At 43.1% G+C, this 17767-nt stretch overlaps 1 protein-coding gene across 1 annotated transcript in view; it reads right to left on the reverse strand.

Annotated features, from left to right (window-relative positions):
* LOC122936381 (probable cation-transporting ATPase 13A5) overlaps window positions 1-17767 on the reverse strand; it is a 652597-nt gene that overhangs the window by 246903 nt on the left and 387927 nt on the right. The window lies entirely within an intron of this gene.

Here is a 17767-nt window from a genome sequence, read left to right on the forward strand (position 1 = left end):
TTCCTCATTCAATCCTATTTTTATTTTCATTTTACCATTATATTGCGATGCTAACCAAAGTTGAATGAACCTCTCCTCTGCCTGTGTGCTAGGCCTAAATATATGCCAATGGACTGTTGCAGTGGTGGCTGACATGAAGCCTGATTCTCTGCTATGACATGCAGACTAATTCTCTGCTGACATGAAGCCAGATTGTCTGTTACGGGACCTCTCTCCTCTGCCTGGGTGCTGGGCCTAAATTTATGACAATGGACTGTTGCAGTGGTGGCTGACGTGAAGCCTCATTCTCTGCTATGACATGCAGACTGATTCTCTGCTGACATGAAGCCAGATTGTCTGTTACGGGACCTCTCTCCTCTGCCTGTGTGCTAGGCCTAAATATATGCCAATGGACTGTTGCAGTGGTGGCTGACGTGAAGCCTCATTCTCTGCTATGACATGCAGACTAATTCTCTGCTGACATGAAGCCAGATTGTCTGTTACGGGACCTCTCTCCTCTGCCTGGGTGCTGGGCCTAAATTTATGACAATGGACTGTTGCAGTGGTGGCTGACGTGAAGCCTGATTCTCTGCTATGACATGCAGACTGATTCTCTGCTGACATGAAGCCAGATCCTCTGTTACGGGACCTCTCTCCTCTGCCTGTGTGTGTGCTGGGCCTAAATATATGCCAATGGACTGTTGCAGTGGTGGCTGACGTGAAGCCTCATTCTCTGCTATGACATGCAGACTGATTCTCTGCTGACATGAAGCCAGATTCTCTGTTACGGGACCTCTCTCCTCTGCCTGTGTGTGTGCTGGGCCTAAATATATGCCAATGGACTGTTGCAGTGGTGGCTGACGTGAAGCCTCATTCTCTGCTATGACATGCAGACTAATTCTCTGCTGACATGAAGACAGATTCTCTGTTACGGGACCTCTCTCCTCTGCCTGTGTGTGTGCTGGGCCTAAATATATGCCAATGGACTGTTGCAGTGGTGGCTGACGTGAAGCCTCATTCTCTGCTATGACATGCAGACTAATTCTCTGCTGACATGAAGACAGATTCTCTGTTACGGGACCTCTCTCCTCTGCCTGGGTGCCGGGGCCTAAATATCTGAGAATGGACTGTTCCAGTGGTGGGTGACGGGAAGCCAGATTCTCTGCTATGGAACCTCTCTCCAATTGATTTTGGTTAATTTTTATTTATTTAATTTTTAATTTAATTCATTTCCCTATCCACATTTGTTTGCAGGGGATTTACCTACATGTTGCTGCCTTTTGCAGCCCTCTAGCTCTTTCCTGGGCTGTTTTACAGCCTTTTTAGTGCCGAAAAGTTCGGGTCCCCATTGACTTCAATGGGGTTCGGGTTCGGGACGAAGTTCGGATCGGGTTCGGATCCCGAACCCGAACATTTCCGGGATGTTCGGCCGAACTTCTCGAACCCGAACATCCAGGTGTTCGCTCAACTCTATTCACAAAGAGCTTCTCATTGTTAAAAGGTATCAGTCAGGAGAAGGATACAAAATAATTTCCAAGGCATTAGATATACCATGGAACACAGTGAAGACAGTCATCATCAAGTGGAGAAAATATGGCACAACAGAGACATTACCAAGAACTGGACGTTCCCCCAAAATTGATAAAAAGACGAGAAGAAAACTGGCCTGGGAGGCTGCCAAGAGGCCTACAGCAACATTAAAGGAGCTGCAGAAATATCTGGCAAGTACTGGCTGTGTGGTACATGTGACAATATCCCGTATTCTTCATATGTCTGGGCTATGGGGTAGAGTGGCAAGACAAAAGCCTTTTCTTAAAGAAGAAAAACCTCCAAACCAGGCCACATTTTGCAAAAACACATCTGAGTTTCCCAAAATAATGTGGGAAAAGGTGTTATGGTCTGATGAAACCAAGGTTGAACTTTTTAGCCATAATATCAAAAGATATGTTTGGCCCAAAAACATCATTGCATATCACCAAAAGAGCACCATACCCACTGTGAATCATGGTGGTGGCAGCATCATGCTTTGGGGCTGTTTTTTTCAGCTGGAACTGGTGCCTTAGTTAACCAAGAGGGAATTATGAACAGTTCCAAATACCAGTCAATATTGGCACAAAACCTTCAGGCTTCTGCTAGAAAGCTGAACATGAAGAGGAACTTCATCTTTCAGCATGGCAACAACCCAAAACATACATGGAATGGCCCAGAGCCCAGACCTGAATCCGATTGAAAATCTGTGTGGTGATCTGAAAAGGGCTGTGCACAGGAGATGCCATCGCAATCTGACAGATTTGGAGTGTTTTTGCAAAGAAGAGTGGGCAAATCTTGCCAAGTCAAAATGGGCCATGCTGACTCATACCCAAAAAGACTGAGTGCTGTAATAAAATCAAAAGGTACTTTAACAAAGTATTAGTTTCAGGGTGTGCACACTTATGCAACCATATTATTTTATTTTTATATTTTTTCTTTCCTCTATCTAAAAGATTTCAGTTTATTTTTCAATTGAGTTGTACAGAGGTGGAAAAAGTTCTGAAATGATTTATCTTTGTCTAATTTTTTTACATCACAGAAACCTGACATTTTAACAGGGGTGTGTAGGCTTTTTAAATCCACTGTATGTTCTAAAGCCCTTTTTGGCATGTATTTATGGCATAAGCATACATATTATTTGCCATTCAGTGGTGCAGTTATATGTTTTAAAGCCTTACTGCTTTCTATGGGTTACATAAACATGGGCATGAACATCTAGACGACAGCCGTTTCGTGCATACCTGCACATCTTCTAGCCTTCCCACACAAACTATGGCACCCCCTCAAGGGCACCTAATGAACCACATTATACAGCACATGATTCAAATTGCAGCACTAAAAACAAGGATAGAAATGTGTACCGGGAATTTCACCCAAACCTTAGCGTGTAATAGTGGCAAAAAAATATACATTTGCCGTTCAGTGGTGCAGTTACATGCTCTAAAGCATTTTTTTGTGTGCATTCGTGGCACAAATTAAAGTATTTGCCGTTGTGTGGTGAAGTGAGAAAATTATAGCCCTTTTTGGTGTGAATTAGTGTAAAAAAATATATATTTGCTGTTCAGTTGTGCAGTTATGTGTTCTGAAGACCTTTTTGACATGTATTGGTAGCATTAAAAAAGTATTTGAAAATTACAGCCCTTTTTTGTGAGAAAGCCCTTTTTGGCGTGTATTAGTAGCAAAAAAAGTAATTACTGTTGTATGGTGAAGTGAGAAAATGACAGCCTCTTTTGGCGTGAATTAGTTAGTGGCAAAAAAATATATATATTTGCTTTTCAGTGGAGCTTTTCAGTGGAGCAGTTATATGTTTTAAAGCCCTTTTTGCTGTGCATTAGTCGCACAAAAAAATGTATTTGCCGTTGTGTGGTAAAGTGAGAAAATTACAGCCTTTTTTTGGCGTGTATTAGTGGCAAAAAAATATATATTTGTCGTTAATAGGTGCAGTTATATGTTCTAAAGCACTTTTTGGCATGTGTTGGTGGCACAAAAAAAAGTATTTGCTATTGTGTGGTGAAGTGAGAAAATTATATGCCCTTTTGGCATGTATAAGTGCCTCAAAAATATATATTTGCCATTCAGCGGTGCAGTTACATGTTCTAAAGCCCTTTTCAGCTTGTATCAGTGGCAAAAAGAGTAAGGGCCTATTTGCCATTCAACGGAGCACTTTTTTTTGCGTGTATTAGTGGCAAAAAAATACATGTTCTAAAGCCTTTTGTGGCGTGTATAAGTGGAAAAAAGTAAGGGCCTATTTTCCGTTCCTTGGTGCAGTTATATCTTCTAAAACCCTTTTTGGCGTGCATTAGTGGCATAAAAATATATATTATTTTCTGTTCTGTGATGCACTTATATGTTCTAAAGCCTTTTGTGGCATGTATAAGTAGAAAAAAGTAAGAGCCTATTTGTCGTTCAGCGGTGCAGTTATATGTTCTAAAGTCTTATTGCTTTCTGTGGGTTACATAAACATGGACATGAACATCTAGGCGACAGCCGTTTCGTGCATACCTGCACTTCGTCCGGCCTTCCCACACAAATTGTGGCACCCCCTTAAAGGCACCTAATGAACCACATTATACAGCACATCATACAAATCATAGCACTAAAAACAAGGATAAAAATGTGTACCTGAGAGATTGGGAATTTCACCCAAACCTTAGCATGTATTAGTGGCAAAAAAATATATATGTTAATAAAATTCATGCAATATAATTCATGCAATAAAAATCAGGCAATATATTAGCAGTGAATAGATAGTAGTAAATAGATAGTAGCAATGCAATATCTGGAATATAATAGCAGTAAATAGCGGTAAATACAGTGGCAATAAATACAGTGGCAAAAAAAATACTGTGAAAATAGCAGCATAAACACCCCAATAGTCGGCTGATTTGGGTTCTAGCAATAGTTCATCATAGAAGGCAGTAAGTGTTTCGGTTAGTTGTAAAGCGTAACTGCACAAGAGAGGAACAATTTGAAGTGGAAGCTGAAAATATGAAAGTCTGTTTTTTAAACAAAAATTATCCCCCAGGTATAATAGAGGAATCTCTCTAATTCTAAAAACACTACCTTCCAAAGAAAGACCGCGGAAGTGCAATCTACCCAGAACAATTTCAAAATAGAAATAAATGAGCTTCTGACATGCAACTCCAACAATGTACTGTATATAATTCAATGCCCTTGCGGCAAACAGTATATAGGATGCATTAAGAGATTATCAAAAACAAGAATAGCAGAACATGTCGCAAATATAAAAAAAAGGCTAAGAAAAACATACTTTATCCAGACATTTTAAATACCACCATAATCAGAACCCCTCAGGTTAAATTTTTACACCATTTGAAAAAGTGACTGAACACTTGGGCGGAGGTGATCACATATCTAGGATGTCTCGGCAAGAATCAAGGAGGATTTTTGAGTTCGATACCATCCAACCAAATGGTCTAAACGCAAAACTCAAAATCTTTTTTTTAAAATAGGATGCCCCTGGCTGACGGACGACAGACGACTGTTTGTAATCAGCAGCCCTGTCTTCCCTTGACTAGGGGCCTCCAATAAAACCACATACCCCCTAGAGTATTATTTTTTTTATATGATTATATTTTCATATTTTTTAACTATATATTTATAAACTGCATATCTTTTAATGAAATTGCAACTGTATGTATCAGAACTATGCGGCATGAATTAATATTCTTTTAATTGGGAGCAGCATAATGAGGATTGAAATACAAACTTTTGGGATGATTTAAAATCCCTGCCTCTACAGATGACTCGTATGTGACAAATAATGCCTGTTTGGCACCCGAAAAGAATAAATAAGATGAAAAAAAAAATTAGAGAGAGATGATCCAGGATTCCATTCCGGTTTTCATGGATGACCTGGACGTAATAAACAATCGCTGTATGTCTGGTATGCTTGACCACTGAGGAAGGAGCGAACTTACGCTCTGAAACATGTCTGGTGAACAAGCATACTAATATAAAGAACAACACTGTTGGAGCGCTCTAAAAAGAAGAAGAATAAAGATTCATGGTGAACTGACCCCATCCCCATACACCACAAGTGGAACACTGGCTGCAAAGTAAAGAGGCAAACCCACTATTCGGCGGGTGAATCCGAACTACACAGAGACGCCACCATAACATGAGGGACGCCAAATCTGGAGGAAAGCTGCTAGCGGAGGTTCTAAAAAGAACAGGACACAGGTCAGTCTGTTCTCCGAAACTGTGTGGGACACTGCACAAAGAGACAGATAAACTGTGAGTAAAGAATCTTGCATATTCATATCCTACTACAAATAACGGAGGAACTGTTAATATGGACAAAAAGTTGCGATCATTTCATCACATACAAGATCAAGTCCGATTCACATTGTGCTGCATATGTAAATATCAAGTCATCGTCATTTACTGCTATCATCAACATCGTTGCTACTGTTACCAGTGGTACCAACGTTGTTGCAACATCGTTATCAGCACATTGCCCCTTAAACATTTTTGCTGCTATATACAGTAACAATATCAAAATAGTGTCTGTGGAACATTGACACAACTAATCACTAACCAAGACACTTACTGCCTTCTATGATGAACAATTGCTAGGACCCAAATCAACTGAATATTGGGGTGTTTATCCTGCTATTTTAACTGTCATTTATTGCCATACCACTGTATTTACCGCTATCTATTTACTGTTATTATATTGCCAGATATTGCATTGCTACTATCTATTCACTACTATCTATTCACTGCTAATATATTGCCTGATTTTTATTGCATGAATTTTATTGATATATTGTTTAATTGGTATATTGATTTTAATTTGAATAAAAATATTCTCCTATACAAGTTATCTTCATGCCCCCATAATTAGAGTGTCTGCCCGCTACTACTATTATTATCAATTATATTCAATTGAGAAGGGTGAGTACACTTGGACAAGAGCACCTCTTTCGAGAAAACCAGTGGAGAGACACCTTTTTCTGCTATAATATCTAAAAAAATATATATGCAGTTATATGTTCTAAAGCACTTTTTTGCGTGTATTAGCCGTTGTATGTAGGAGGTGAACATGACCATTTTTAGAATCTGTGGGCAGAAGGTGATGCGTGGCCAGGGTACCAATGTTGGCACCACAGCCCTGCATCAACATTTGCAGCGTCACCATAAAGTGGCCTAGGAGAACCGTGGCTCTGATGTGGTGGTCCAGCCTGCTGCAGTAACCGCTGCATCACCCAGTATCTGTCTGTCCTTCCCATCATCTGCTAGTACTGATGCTCCTCCTCCTACTCCTTGTTAGTCATTCCATCAGCAATCGATCACTGAAGTAATTGCAAGAGACAACAGTATTCGTGCACTCACCCAACGGCGCAGAAGCCGAATGTGTTCCTGGCCAAGTTACTGGTGCTGCAGTCCCTCCCTTTCCAAATGGTGGACTCCTTTCAGAGAACTGATGGCTTGTGCCGAGCCGAGGTGGAGAGTCCCAAGCCATCATTTCGTTGCCAAAAAGGCAGTACCAGCCCTGCACACATATGTAGAACAGAAGGTGGGCCAGTCCTCAAGTCTGTCGGTGTCTGCCAAAGTGCATGGCAGCGCTGATTTGTGGAGCTGCAACCACGGTCAGAGATAATACATGTCCTTTATGGCCTACTGGGTCAATGTGGTTCCTGCACAGCCACACCAGAAACTTGGCCAGGTGATGCCGCTTCCGTCTCCACGTTCTCACGCCGTTGGTCCTGCGAAAATGTCTGCCTCTGCCTCCTCACCCTCCACCGTGTCCTCAGCCTCCACTGCAGAGATAATTCACAGTGCTCCTCCAGCATAGCACATGTGCAGGACACGGCAGTGTCACACTGTTCTGCACCTCGTTTGCCTGGGCGAACGGAGTCACACAGGGGAGGAACTGCTCAGTGTCCTTCATCAAGAAAGCAAATCCTTGTTTTCTCCGTGACAACTGAAAATCAGAGCCATGGTGACCAACAACGGGAAGAACAAGGTGTCAGTGCTGCATCAAGGAGGGCTGAGCCATGCGACATGCATGGCACACGTGTTCACTCTGGTTGTCAAGCGGTTCCTGAAGTCTTCCACCCATCTGCAAAACATCCTAAAAATTGCCAGGAAACTTTGCATGCACTTCAGCCACTTGTACACCGTAAAGCACACCCTCCTTGACCTGCAGCGGCAGAACAGCATCCCCCAACATAGGCTGATATGCGACATTACCACTCATTGGAATTCCACCCTCTATATGTTGGATTGACTATATGAACATAGAAAGGCCCAAAAATTATTTCTTAATGATACAAGCACGAGTACTCCCCTGTGTAACTTCGATGTCAGCCAGTGGCAGCTCATGCGTGACACCTGCCGCTTGCTCAGGCCCTTTGAGGAGGCCACGTTATTTGTCAGTCGCCCGTTCTATGGGATGAACAATTGCACTTTTCACTTCTTCACGTCCTGGAACAGATGCTGGTAAATCTGGCTGGTCAGGGAACTGTAAACGTGGCGCCTAGATCTCACGGCCACATGAGCCCTGTGGGGGCTGAACTGGAGGAGGAGGACATTGGAGCACAAGCAACGTGTAGCAAAATGGGTGGTTTTTTCTACACAGGTGAAAGGAGAGGAGGATCAGGAGCAGCCAGAGGAGCTACAGGGTGATGAGAAATACGAGGCAGAGGACCTAGAAACACCAGGGCAGTATGCAGTGGAAATGGAGGCAGGGAGTCCCTCTGAATCACTTACAGAAATGGCCCAATGCATGCTTACTTGCTTGCGTATTGACAGCCGAATTGTCGCCATTCGGTAGAGGGATAACTTCTGGCTCTCCACTTGTTGGACCCTTGCTACCGGTCCAAAATGGGGGCCTTTTACACCCGCTGAGAGGGAGAACAAGCAACTACTATAGAGACATCCTATGTAGTCAGTTGGCTGCTGCCTATCTGCGCCATCGTCCTTCCTTTTGAAGTGCCCCCTGTACTTACGTTCCTCTGTAATGGCTGCTGTGGCAGGGTGGAGGGGTAGGAGCAGTTCCAGCTCCATCATCAGCAACTTGAGTCTAGAGTCACTGATTAGCAGCTTTATTCACCCGGCTAGTGAAGAAACTACTCACCAGCACTAGCAGCAGCTAGACCTTGAGCAGGACCTGAACCAGCAGGTGGTGGCATACTTGGACAGCACCCTACCACCCCACATTTAAGATAGGCTGGACTACTGGGCAGCCAAACTGGATTTGTGGCAGCAATAGGCAGAGTTTGCCCTGGAAATGCTGTCCTGCATGGCCAGTATTGTGGCATCAGGGTGGGTGTTCAGTGTAGCCAAGGCCATAGTTACCCCAAAAAGAACTCAACTGTCCACCCAAAATGTGGAGAGACTAACCTTTGTTAAGATTAATCTGGATCAGCCAGGATTTCCACCAACCAATGCCTGATGCATCAGACTAGATAATCCATGGTGCCACACCAACACTTTGATCAAAGAGACCGGTTTCTTCTGGCTACCTGCCTCAGCTACTATTCTGATGCTGCCACCTGCCTGATGCCACACATCTGATGCCAAGTGCTCCTTCTTTCACACACCATCTTCAGCTGGTACTGGTATTGCCACCCACCTCCACACTCTGTCACTGGGTCACTCTGTGGTCTCCTGATGCTGCTGCCACCTCCACACTATGTCGCCTTGCCACTCTGTGGTCTCCTCATGCTGCTGCTACCTCAACACTATGTCACCTTGCCACTCTGTGGCCTCCTGATGCTGCTGGTGCCACCTCCACACTCTGTCATTGTGCCACTCTGTGGCCTTCTGATTCTGCTGCTGCTAACTCCACACTGTCATTGTGCCACTCTGTGGCCTCCTGATGATGCTGCTGCCACCTCCACACTGTCATTGTGCCACCCTGTGGCCTCCTCCTGATTCTGCTGCCACCTCCAGACTCTGTCATTGTGCCACTCTGTGGCCTTCTTATTCTGCTGCTGCTAACTCCACACTGTCATTGTGCCACTCTGTGGCCTCCTGATGATGCTGCTGCCACCTCCACACTGTCACTGTGCCACTCTGTGGTCTCCTCGTTCTGCTGCTGCCACCTTCACACTGTCATTGTGCCACCCTGTGGTCTCCTCATTCTGCTGATGCCACCTCCAGACTCTCCAGATTGGGCCACTCTCTGGTCTCCTCATGCTGCTTCCACCTCACCACTATGTCATAGGGCCACTCTGTGGACTTCTCATGCTGTTCCCACCCTCTCCACTTCATGACTGGCCCATTATTTTGCCTTTTGGCCTGGCTAACATCATAATTTATTTGACCCTTCTTCTGATCTGTCAAAAGGAAGGAAAAATAAGATGCATAACGGATCCTGTTTATGTAACAGCTGTAAGGCCTGCATGACATGGTCCCTGTTTTGCATCTGAATTGGCTTATGATTTGGTAGCCAAAAACAGGAGGGTATAAAACACAGAATAAATGCAAATATTTCATGGGCCGCACGGTGGCTCAGTGGTTAGCACTGGTGCCTTGCAGCGCTGGGGTCCTAGGTTCGAATCTGACCAAGGGCAACATCTGCATGGAGTTTGTATGTTCTCCCTGTGTTTGTGTGGGTTTCCTCCCACACTCCAAAGACATACTGATAGGGAAAAGTACCCTAAGCTACAAATGGATCCACAGACAGGATCCGTTTTTTGGGGGTTATTGTTCTGACAGACCAGAGGAAAGGCAAATGAATCAGTGACATCAACACAAACTTTTGCTGACACCTTCTTCACTCTGTCGGGAGGAGGGGGGGCTCTACTTGTATAAGCGTTTAATAGAATAGGTTCTGTAGACATCTATGTGGAATCAGCTGACAATGGTGTAAAAGGAGTGCGCTTCTTCTTGACGCTAACCTTGACCTGTAAGACTGGGGTCACACTTGAGTTATTTGGTCAGTTTTGGTCCCGTGACTGCCCAAATAAGTGAAGTGTGCAGTGATTCTAAGAGAGATGCCAGTCAGCTACTTGTCATACTGACTCACAGTATTGTTTCACTGCCATAGCAGACTCCCTATGCATGTTACTGCAAGGCACAGTGTCCTACACCACTATATAGGCCCTCTGCATCCAGGAAATAGCTGTTTTTAAATGTGATTCGCCACAAATAAATTTGAATCAAACCAAATTTTTTTTGGGCAAACCGTCCGAATCAAATTTTTTAGAAATTCGCTCATTTCTAGGCATGACGCAAGCACCCTTCAGTGAAAATTTAGTGGTATAATGATGAGACCGTTGTTGGTAAAACAGATCCACAGTATTACTTAAGCCAGTCAGCAGGTGATCTACACAAGCACTATTCACATAAAATGCAGTCTTTACAGTCAGTTTAAGTATTTCCCAAAGGTTTTATATGGAGGCTAGCTTCTCTCTCTCTCTCAAGCAGACTGATCATTCTGTCCTTTTCCCGGCCTAAAGGGATGCACTTTCGCTATCATCAGATATATCAAATATAAGTCTAAGTCCGAATGCACACGGCCGTGAGTCGTCCGTGGTAACATGTCCTGGATTCCTGCTGAGAGCAGGAGCGCACAGCGCCATTGGTTGCTATGACGCCGTGCGCTTCCTGCTGCCGCCGTAGTACTGTTATACATTGGTATAGATCATACCAGCGTATTACTGTACTGCAGCGGCAGCAGGAAGCGCATGGCGTCATAGCAACCAATAACGCCGTGCGCTCCTGCTCTGAACAGGAATCCAGCCCGTGTTACCACGGACCGCTCTCGGTGCGGAATCCAGCCCGTGTGCATTTGGCCTAAGATATACACAGTATCCTCAGAGGAATACAGCCTCTGAACAGGGGGCCATCCTGTCCTTTGTTTATGGTGGGCGGCTTGTAGCTTAGGGTACTTTCACACTTGCGGCAGAGAGATCCGGCAAGCAGTTCCGAACTGCCTGCTGGATCAGGCAAAACGTATGCCAACTGATGGCATTAGTAAGACTGATCAGGATCCTTATCAGTCTTAAAAATGCCTGATCAGTCAGAAAAATGCATTGAAATGCCGGCTCCGTCTTTCCGGTGTCATCCGGCGAAACGGATCCGGCATTTATTTTTTTCACCTTTTTTTCAGTCTGCGCATGCGCAGACCGGAAGGATGGATCCGGCATTCCGTATTCTGAATGCCGGATCCGGCACTAATACATTCCTATGGGAAAAAATGCCGGATCCAGCATTCAGGCAAGTCTTCAGTTTTTTTTTCACCGGAGATAAAACCGTAGCATGCTACGGTTTTATCTTTTGCCTGATCAGTCAAAATGACTGAACTGAAGATATCCTGATGCATCCTGAATGGATTACTCTCCGTTCAGAATGCATGGGGATATGCCTGATCAGTTCTTTTCCGGTATAGAGCCCCTGTGACGGAACTCTATGCCGGAAAAGAAAAACGCTAGTGTGAAAGTACCCTTAGTCTATTTTCACACTTGCGTTGTTGTTTTCCTCTTTTGAGATATGGCAGAGGATCTCAATAGCAGAAAAATATAATATTCAGTTTGGTCCTCATGCTTTCTGAATGGAAGAGATCTGTTCAGGATGCATCAGGATGTCTTCCCTTCCGGCAGCATTCCATTTTGTGACCGGACACAAAACCACTGCAAGCTGCAGTTTTGTGTCCGGCCATAAGAATGGAAGAAAACAGATCTGTCACTGAAAACAATCTAATCCTAAATAAATGAATCCTTCACCCATTGACTTTCAATATATCTTGATGTGCAAAATCAAAGCAGATCCATATAATTCCAGTATAGAGATCCCCTGCTGGATCTCAATACCAGAACTAACAATGCATGAATTAACAAATGTGAAAATAGCCTTACAATGTTCCCACCACGTGCAGAGGAGGCTGTAGCCAGATTAGCGGTGATCCCTTTCTGTCAGCTAATCATTCTATAGATCAGGGGTAGGCAACCTCCGGTCCTCCAGGTGTTGGGAAACTACAACTCCCAGCATGCAAAGAAATGAATGGAACATGCTGGGAATTGTAGTTTCACAACAGCTGAGTGCCAAAGGTTGCTGACCCCTGCTATAGATCTTTTCCCTTCTGAGGGCTGGCACATAAGTTGCTTGTGTGCTGTAGGAAAATTGAATCTCGCTACAGGAGCTACTCCTTGTTGCTCTAAGGTGTTAACTCCTCAGCAGTCAGCCATTAACTCCAGAATCCTCCTCCTAGAGAGGAAGAGTGGAGCCAGCCCTGTCTAGCCACATGGGACCATGGATACATGCATATAATACATGAAATACAGTTAACACGTTCAGTAGTTTGTTTTGGATTTCGAGGACACTGCACTAATAATACAGAGGGAGGCAGTATTTACCAGTAATACAGGGAGGGGGAACTATATATATATTAATAATAGAGAGGGAGCCATGATATACTAATAATACACAGGGGGCATTATAAACTTATAGTGCAGGAGGGAACTATATATTTCAATAATACGAGGGGGGGCATTATATACTACAAATACAGAGGGGACCATTATATATACTAATAATACATACTAATAATACAGAGAGGGCTATTATATATACTAATAATATGGGGGTTGTGGCATTATATATCCCAAAAATACAGGGGGGCCATTATATAAACTAATAATACAGAGGGCCTATTATATACTAATGATACAGAGGGAGCTATTATACACTGATGAGCAAAAGTGTAGCAATGTTTTGAACTTTTGACTTTCAGGCTCCATATCTCACCATCCACTACAGCGTTGAACATAAGACTGCTATCATTTTATAGACAATCATCTTGGCTATCTCATACATAAATTGGACTTGCAACTATTTATTATATGATTAGTTATGCAGATTCATGTCATGTAACTGCATTGTTACTGTTTTGCTCCTAAAATTCTACATTTTTATTAGGTCTCCCACAAAATGATCAGCCTGATTAAGTATTGTATTTCTGTGTCACTGGTGCAAATAAGTTGTATTGCACCAAACAAAAATGCCTACAGGTCACCCACAGAACTGTCCCTACACTAGTCAGAGCAGAATGGAGGCGCATCACATAATCCTGCATTTATACATGCAGGGTCACTTTGTGCGCTGGCCAATCACAGCCATGCCAATACTAGGCATGACCGTGATGGCTTCCAAGTGCCCACAGCTTAAAAGCTGTGCTGCAGCCTTTCAATAAGCTTTATTTAAAATCCAACTAGCGAACACAGACTTTCATGACAATGTCCGGGTTTGTGTGCCCAGACACCGTAATGTTCGGTATGAACCCAAACAGTATGGTCCGCGTTTGCTCATTCCTATCTAGCAGCTGACATAGAGCCAAAGGAGGGTTTAAATCTTGCAATATTGCAGAATGAGTTGAGGTTCAATGAATAATATTCCCAATAAACAAACAGCTGCCAGAGTGCTGGAACTGAGACCGACACAGGGCGAGTGCCCCCCTGAATTTGCAGAGTAGCTGCAGCACAGCCAACTACAAAATAGTATCCACCCTTATGCCCTCTTTTCTTTGGTCTAGTCTGTACCAGAAACTTCAGAAAATCAGGCGCTTTTGGGGGCAATTTTTTTACTGCATTGTACTTATTTTGAGCTAATTTTTTATTTTTTTTCATTTGGTCTTTATTAAAAATGTTGAGCCCCTTCAGTGTATCCTTCAGTTTCTCTAGTAGCAGACTCTGAATTTTCACTGTTTCCCAGCAGGCAGCTCAGCTGATGGCTCCTTATCTCTGGTCTCTGACCTTATAAAGATTCATTAAAGCTCTTATCTAACTGAAAAAAAAAACGTGGCTTAAATAAGTTTAAACATTTAGAGATAAGGTTTGTTAGACAACTGGCACAAAGTGAAAGTGAAAAAAGGATTCACACAGCTGAAGAACAGCTAAATATCTTTAATAAAGACCAATTAAATAACTGATTTTTAGCCCAAAATGTGTAAAAGCAGTCATAGAAAAATCTGCCTCCGAAGGTGTACAAAGCCTCTAATGTTCTCAGCAGGCTATCAGGCTCTCTCTTCTGGCTCCAATCCACAAAGTAAAAGGTCTTGCCTTTGACTTTCTTCATGTCCTGTATACCCTTGACCTTAAATTTGCCCATAGCACTTTCAGAAACAGATGTGAACACAGTAGATTTGGAGTATCTGAGGTCTGAGTGGACGTAGAAGGAGTTGGGGATGTGGAGAGATGGTGGCAAACAGAGTTTATAACGGACTGGGTAATTTGGCTGATGACATTGAAATGCCCTAGGAACCAAAGAGTGAAGTTAAAATATGAAACCCTCAGGCTGATATTCTTCAATGACAGCCTGACCCTTTACACTGGAGAGAACTGTGGAGAAGCTCTTTGTCTTTTGTCTGCAGACTTCTTCATGGATGCACAAGCCTAGCAAATACTGTAGAAGCTTTGGTCTGTTACCTTAGATCTTAGATCTGCAGATCTGCAGAAAATTCCTGTCACCTCAGTAGACACATCACTGGATAGAGGAACACCAGGGTGCTGTCTCTAAACAATAAAAAACAGAGACTTGCCTGCAGACTCGCTACAGTGGTTATTGTGATAAAGCTTATCCCAAGGGAGCAGAGGTAGCCAATCATCATGGTTAGAGGAGAAAAAGTGACATAGATAGTTCTCCAGAATTTGAATGATTGTCTGTCCAAAAGCCCAATGGATTGTGGGTTGTAACAAGAGAAAAAGTCCCAATTAACCTCCAAGAGCCTACAAAATGATCTCCAAAAACTCAAAGTGTACTCCTCTGTCTGAAACAATATGTCAAAGAAGACTGTGTAAACAAAACATATGCTGAATAAATAAATGATCCAGTTGACATCTGTGTGCTTTCCACATACATGTCTATTCCGTAAAAGATAGGAAATTTCCTATTCATATTTTGTATATCCACGTTTTGTGGACTGAAAAATACATACAGTTGTGTGACTGTCCCCTTAGACATCAGCAGGATCTAGAAATAAATTTTCGCCATGTGTAGAATTCTGAATTGGAACTCCTTGGGCTTGGTAACATATAGCATAACATAATGGGCTCTGGGAATGCCCTCTCATTGACAGATGTTACCATCAAGGTTCTCTCTAAGTATAGTGAGGATTTGGTAATGGTTTGCCAAGGCCTTATGCAGGAAGATTCCTGCCAAGCCCAAGCCCAGAAAGGCCAACACGGTAAACTGTGTCTCTCTGAACATTACTAGCACATAAAGAGAACATTTTAGAGATTTTTTTTTTTTTTCCACTGAAAATAATCTCTGATTGACTCTAGATACTGGAGTTTCCCATCTTGAGGGAGCAAGACCCAACATAGTGACCTATGGCTCAGCAGTACATGCATAGGTCTCCATAACTTTTTTACTAGTGGTTCTCCTTGGACAGTTTGACCCTGTCCATCTGCATTGGTTCTGGTGCGGGAGTCAAGGGAGGAGGAAACATGGATATATGAAACAAAGGTGCTAGTCTGGGTGCTCTTCTTTCCCATGCAGATTCCTTAAAAAGCTCACTGAAGCTGAAATCAATGCAAGTGTATAAGGTTGTCCAAGGTAGCTGGGACATCACAACCCAACAACTCATCCTTAATGTGACCAGAGAGACCTTCCCTGACAGCCGCCATTAGGGCATTATGGTTTAAGGATAATTTTGAGGCTAATGTGCAGAACTGAATGGCGTGATGTCTTTACAGAGACACAGAAGCAGCTGCAGAAGCTGGGTAACCTGGCTTCTCCAAAACCTTAGGGAATGTAGTCAAAAAGTCACTCAGATTGCTGGTCAGAGGTTCACTACTTTCCCAAAGTGGAGTAACCCAAACAAGAGCTTCACCTGTAAGGAGAAACATCAGGAAGGCTACCTAGGATCACTCTGTAGGGAACTGGTGTGGCTACAGCTCACAGTGTATAGGAGACTGAATGAGGAACCCTTGGCACAGCTTAGAATTTCCTTCATAGCAAGAAGGAAGTATCAGATATAACCTGGATGTCCCAGAGTCTGCGTCAGGTGGAGATGTCTATGCAGATTATGCAGCAAAGTGAAAGGCATGTAGGCAAGCCAAAATATTGCACACCTTTATGGCTGCTTTCTACTTACATGTTACCATAGTTGTCTGCTTACAAAAAACTAAATGGCTGCACACCATTATATATATACAAACAATAGAGCTCAGAAATGGGGGTCATTCTAGATAAAAGTGGTACAATACCGACTATAAATGAGTAGCAAATGAATAATGGAAGCTCTTAGCACACATACGTGTCGGGACTATCTACCAGGTGTCAAGGTGGCTTCCTCAGATTGGTCACTATCACTAAAGAAACTGCCTCATTTTGGACTTTCTTAAGCCTACAATATTCAGGGCAGTGTAGAGCCAGCTGCAAGTGTACTCTGCTCAGAAGTCCCAGGTAGATGGGCGTGTCCAGTCTAAAAGGGGTGCCACCCCCAATATATTGCAAGAAAATTTAGACTAAAACCTAAATATATTGGGGGTTTCACCCCTTTTAGACTGAACACGCCCATCTACCTGGGACTTCTGAGCAGAGTACGCTTGTAGCTGGTTCCTACACTGCCCTGAATATTATAGGCTTAAGTATTTGGTTTGTATATATAACAGTGTGCAGCCATTTTGTTTTTTGTAATTATGTTTGCTTCATGTATATGCACCTGTGATTCTGTAGGTTTTAGTCAAAATTTTCTTGCAATATATTGGAGGTGGCACCCCTTTTAGACTGGACACGCCCATCTACCTGGGACTTCTGAGCAGAGTACGTTTGTAGCTGGTTCCTACACTGCCATGAATATTGTAGGCTTAAGTAAGTCCAAAGTGAGGCAGTATATTTAGTGTTAGGGACCCATCTGCGGAAGCCACCTTGACGCCTGGTAGATGGGCCCAACACGTATGTGCCCTAAGAGCTTCCATTATTCATTTATACTCATTTATAGTCAGTATTGTACCACTTTTATCTAGAATGACCCCCATTTCTGAGCTCTATTGTTTGTATAAATAATGGTGTGCAGCCATTTTGTTTTTTTGTAATTATGTTTGCTTCATGGATATGCACCTGTGATTCTGAAGGTTATAGTCTAAATTTTCTTGCAACATAGTTTTCTGCTGTAATCATTGTCTGAAAAAGGTCCATTTTTGAACTGAAAACGTTTACATATTTCTGTTTCTTCTGTGGATTGCTTTAATAAACGTGCGTTTAAACCAAGCAGAATGCCAAGCTGTTTGAATGATCGTATATGGATTAGAACACTACGTGTGCACCTGCATCAGTGCTGTAT

This window comes from Bufo gargarizans, chromosome 4, assembly GCF_014858855.1.
Source record: "Bufo gargarizans isolate SCDJY-AF-19 chromosome 4, ASM1485885v1, whole genome shotgun sequence".
Classification (NCBI taxonomy): domain Eukaryota; kingdom Metazoa; phylum Chordata; class Amphibia; order Anura; family Bufonidae; genus Bufo; species Bufo gargarizans.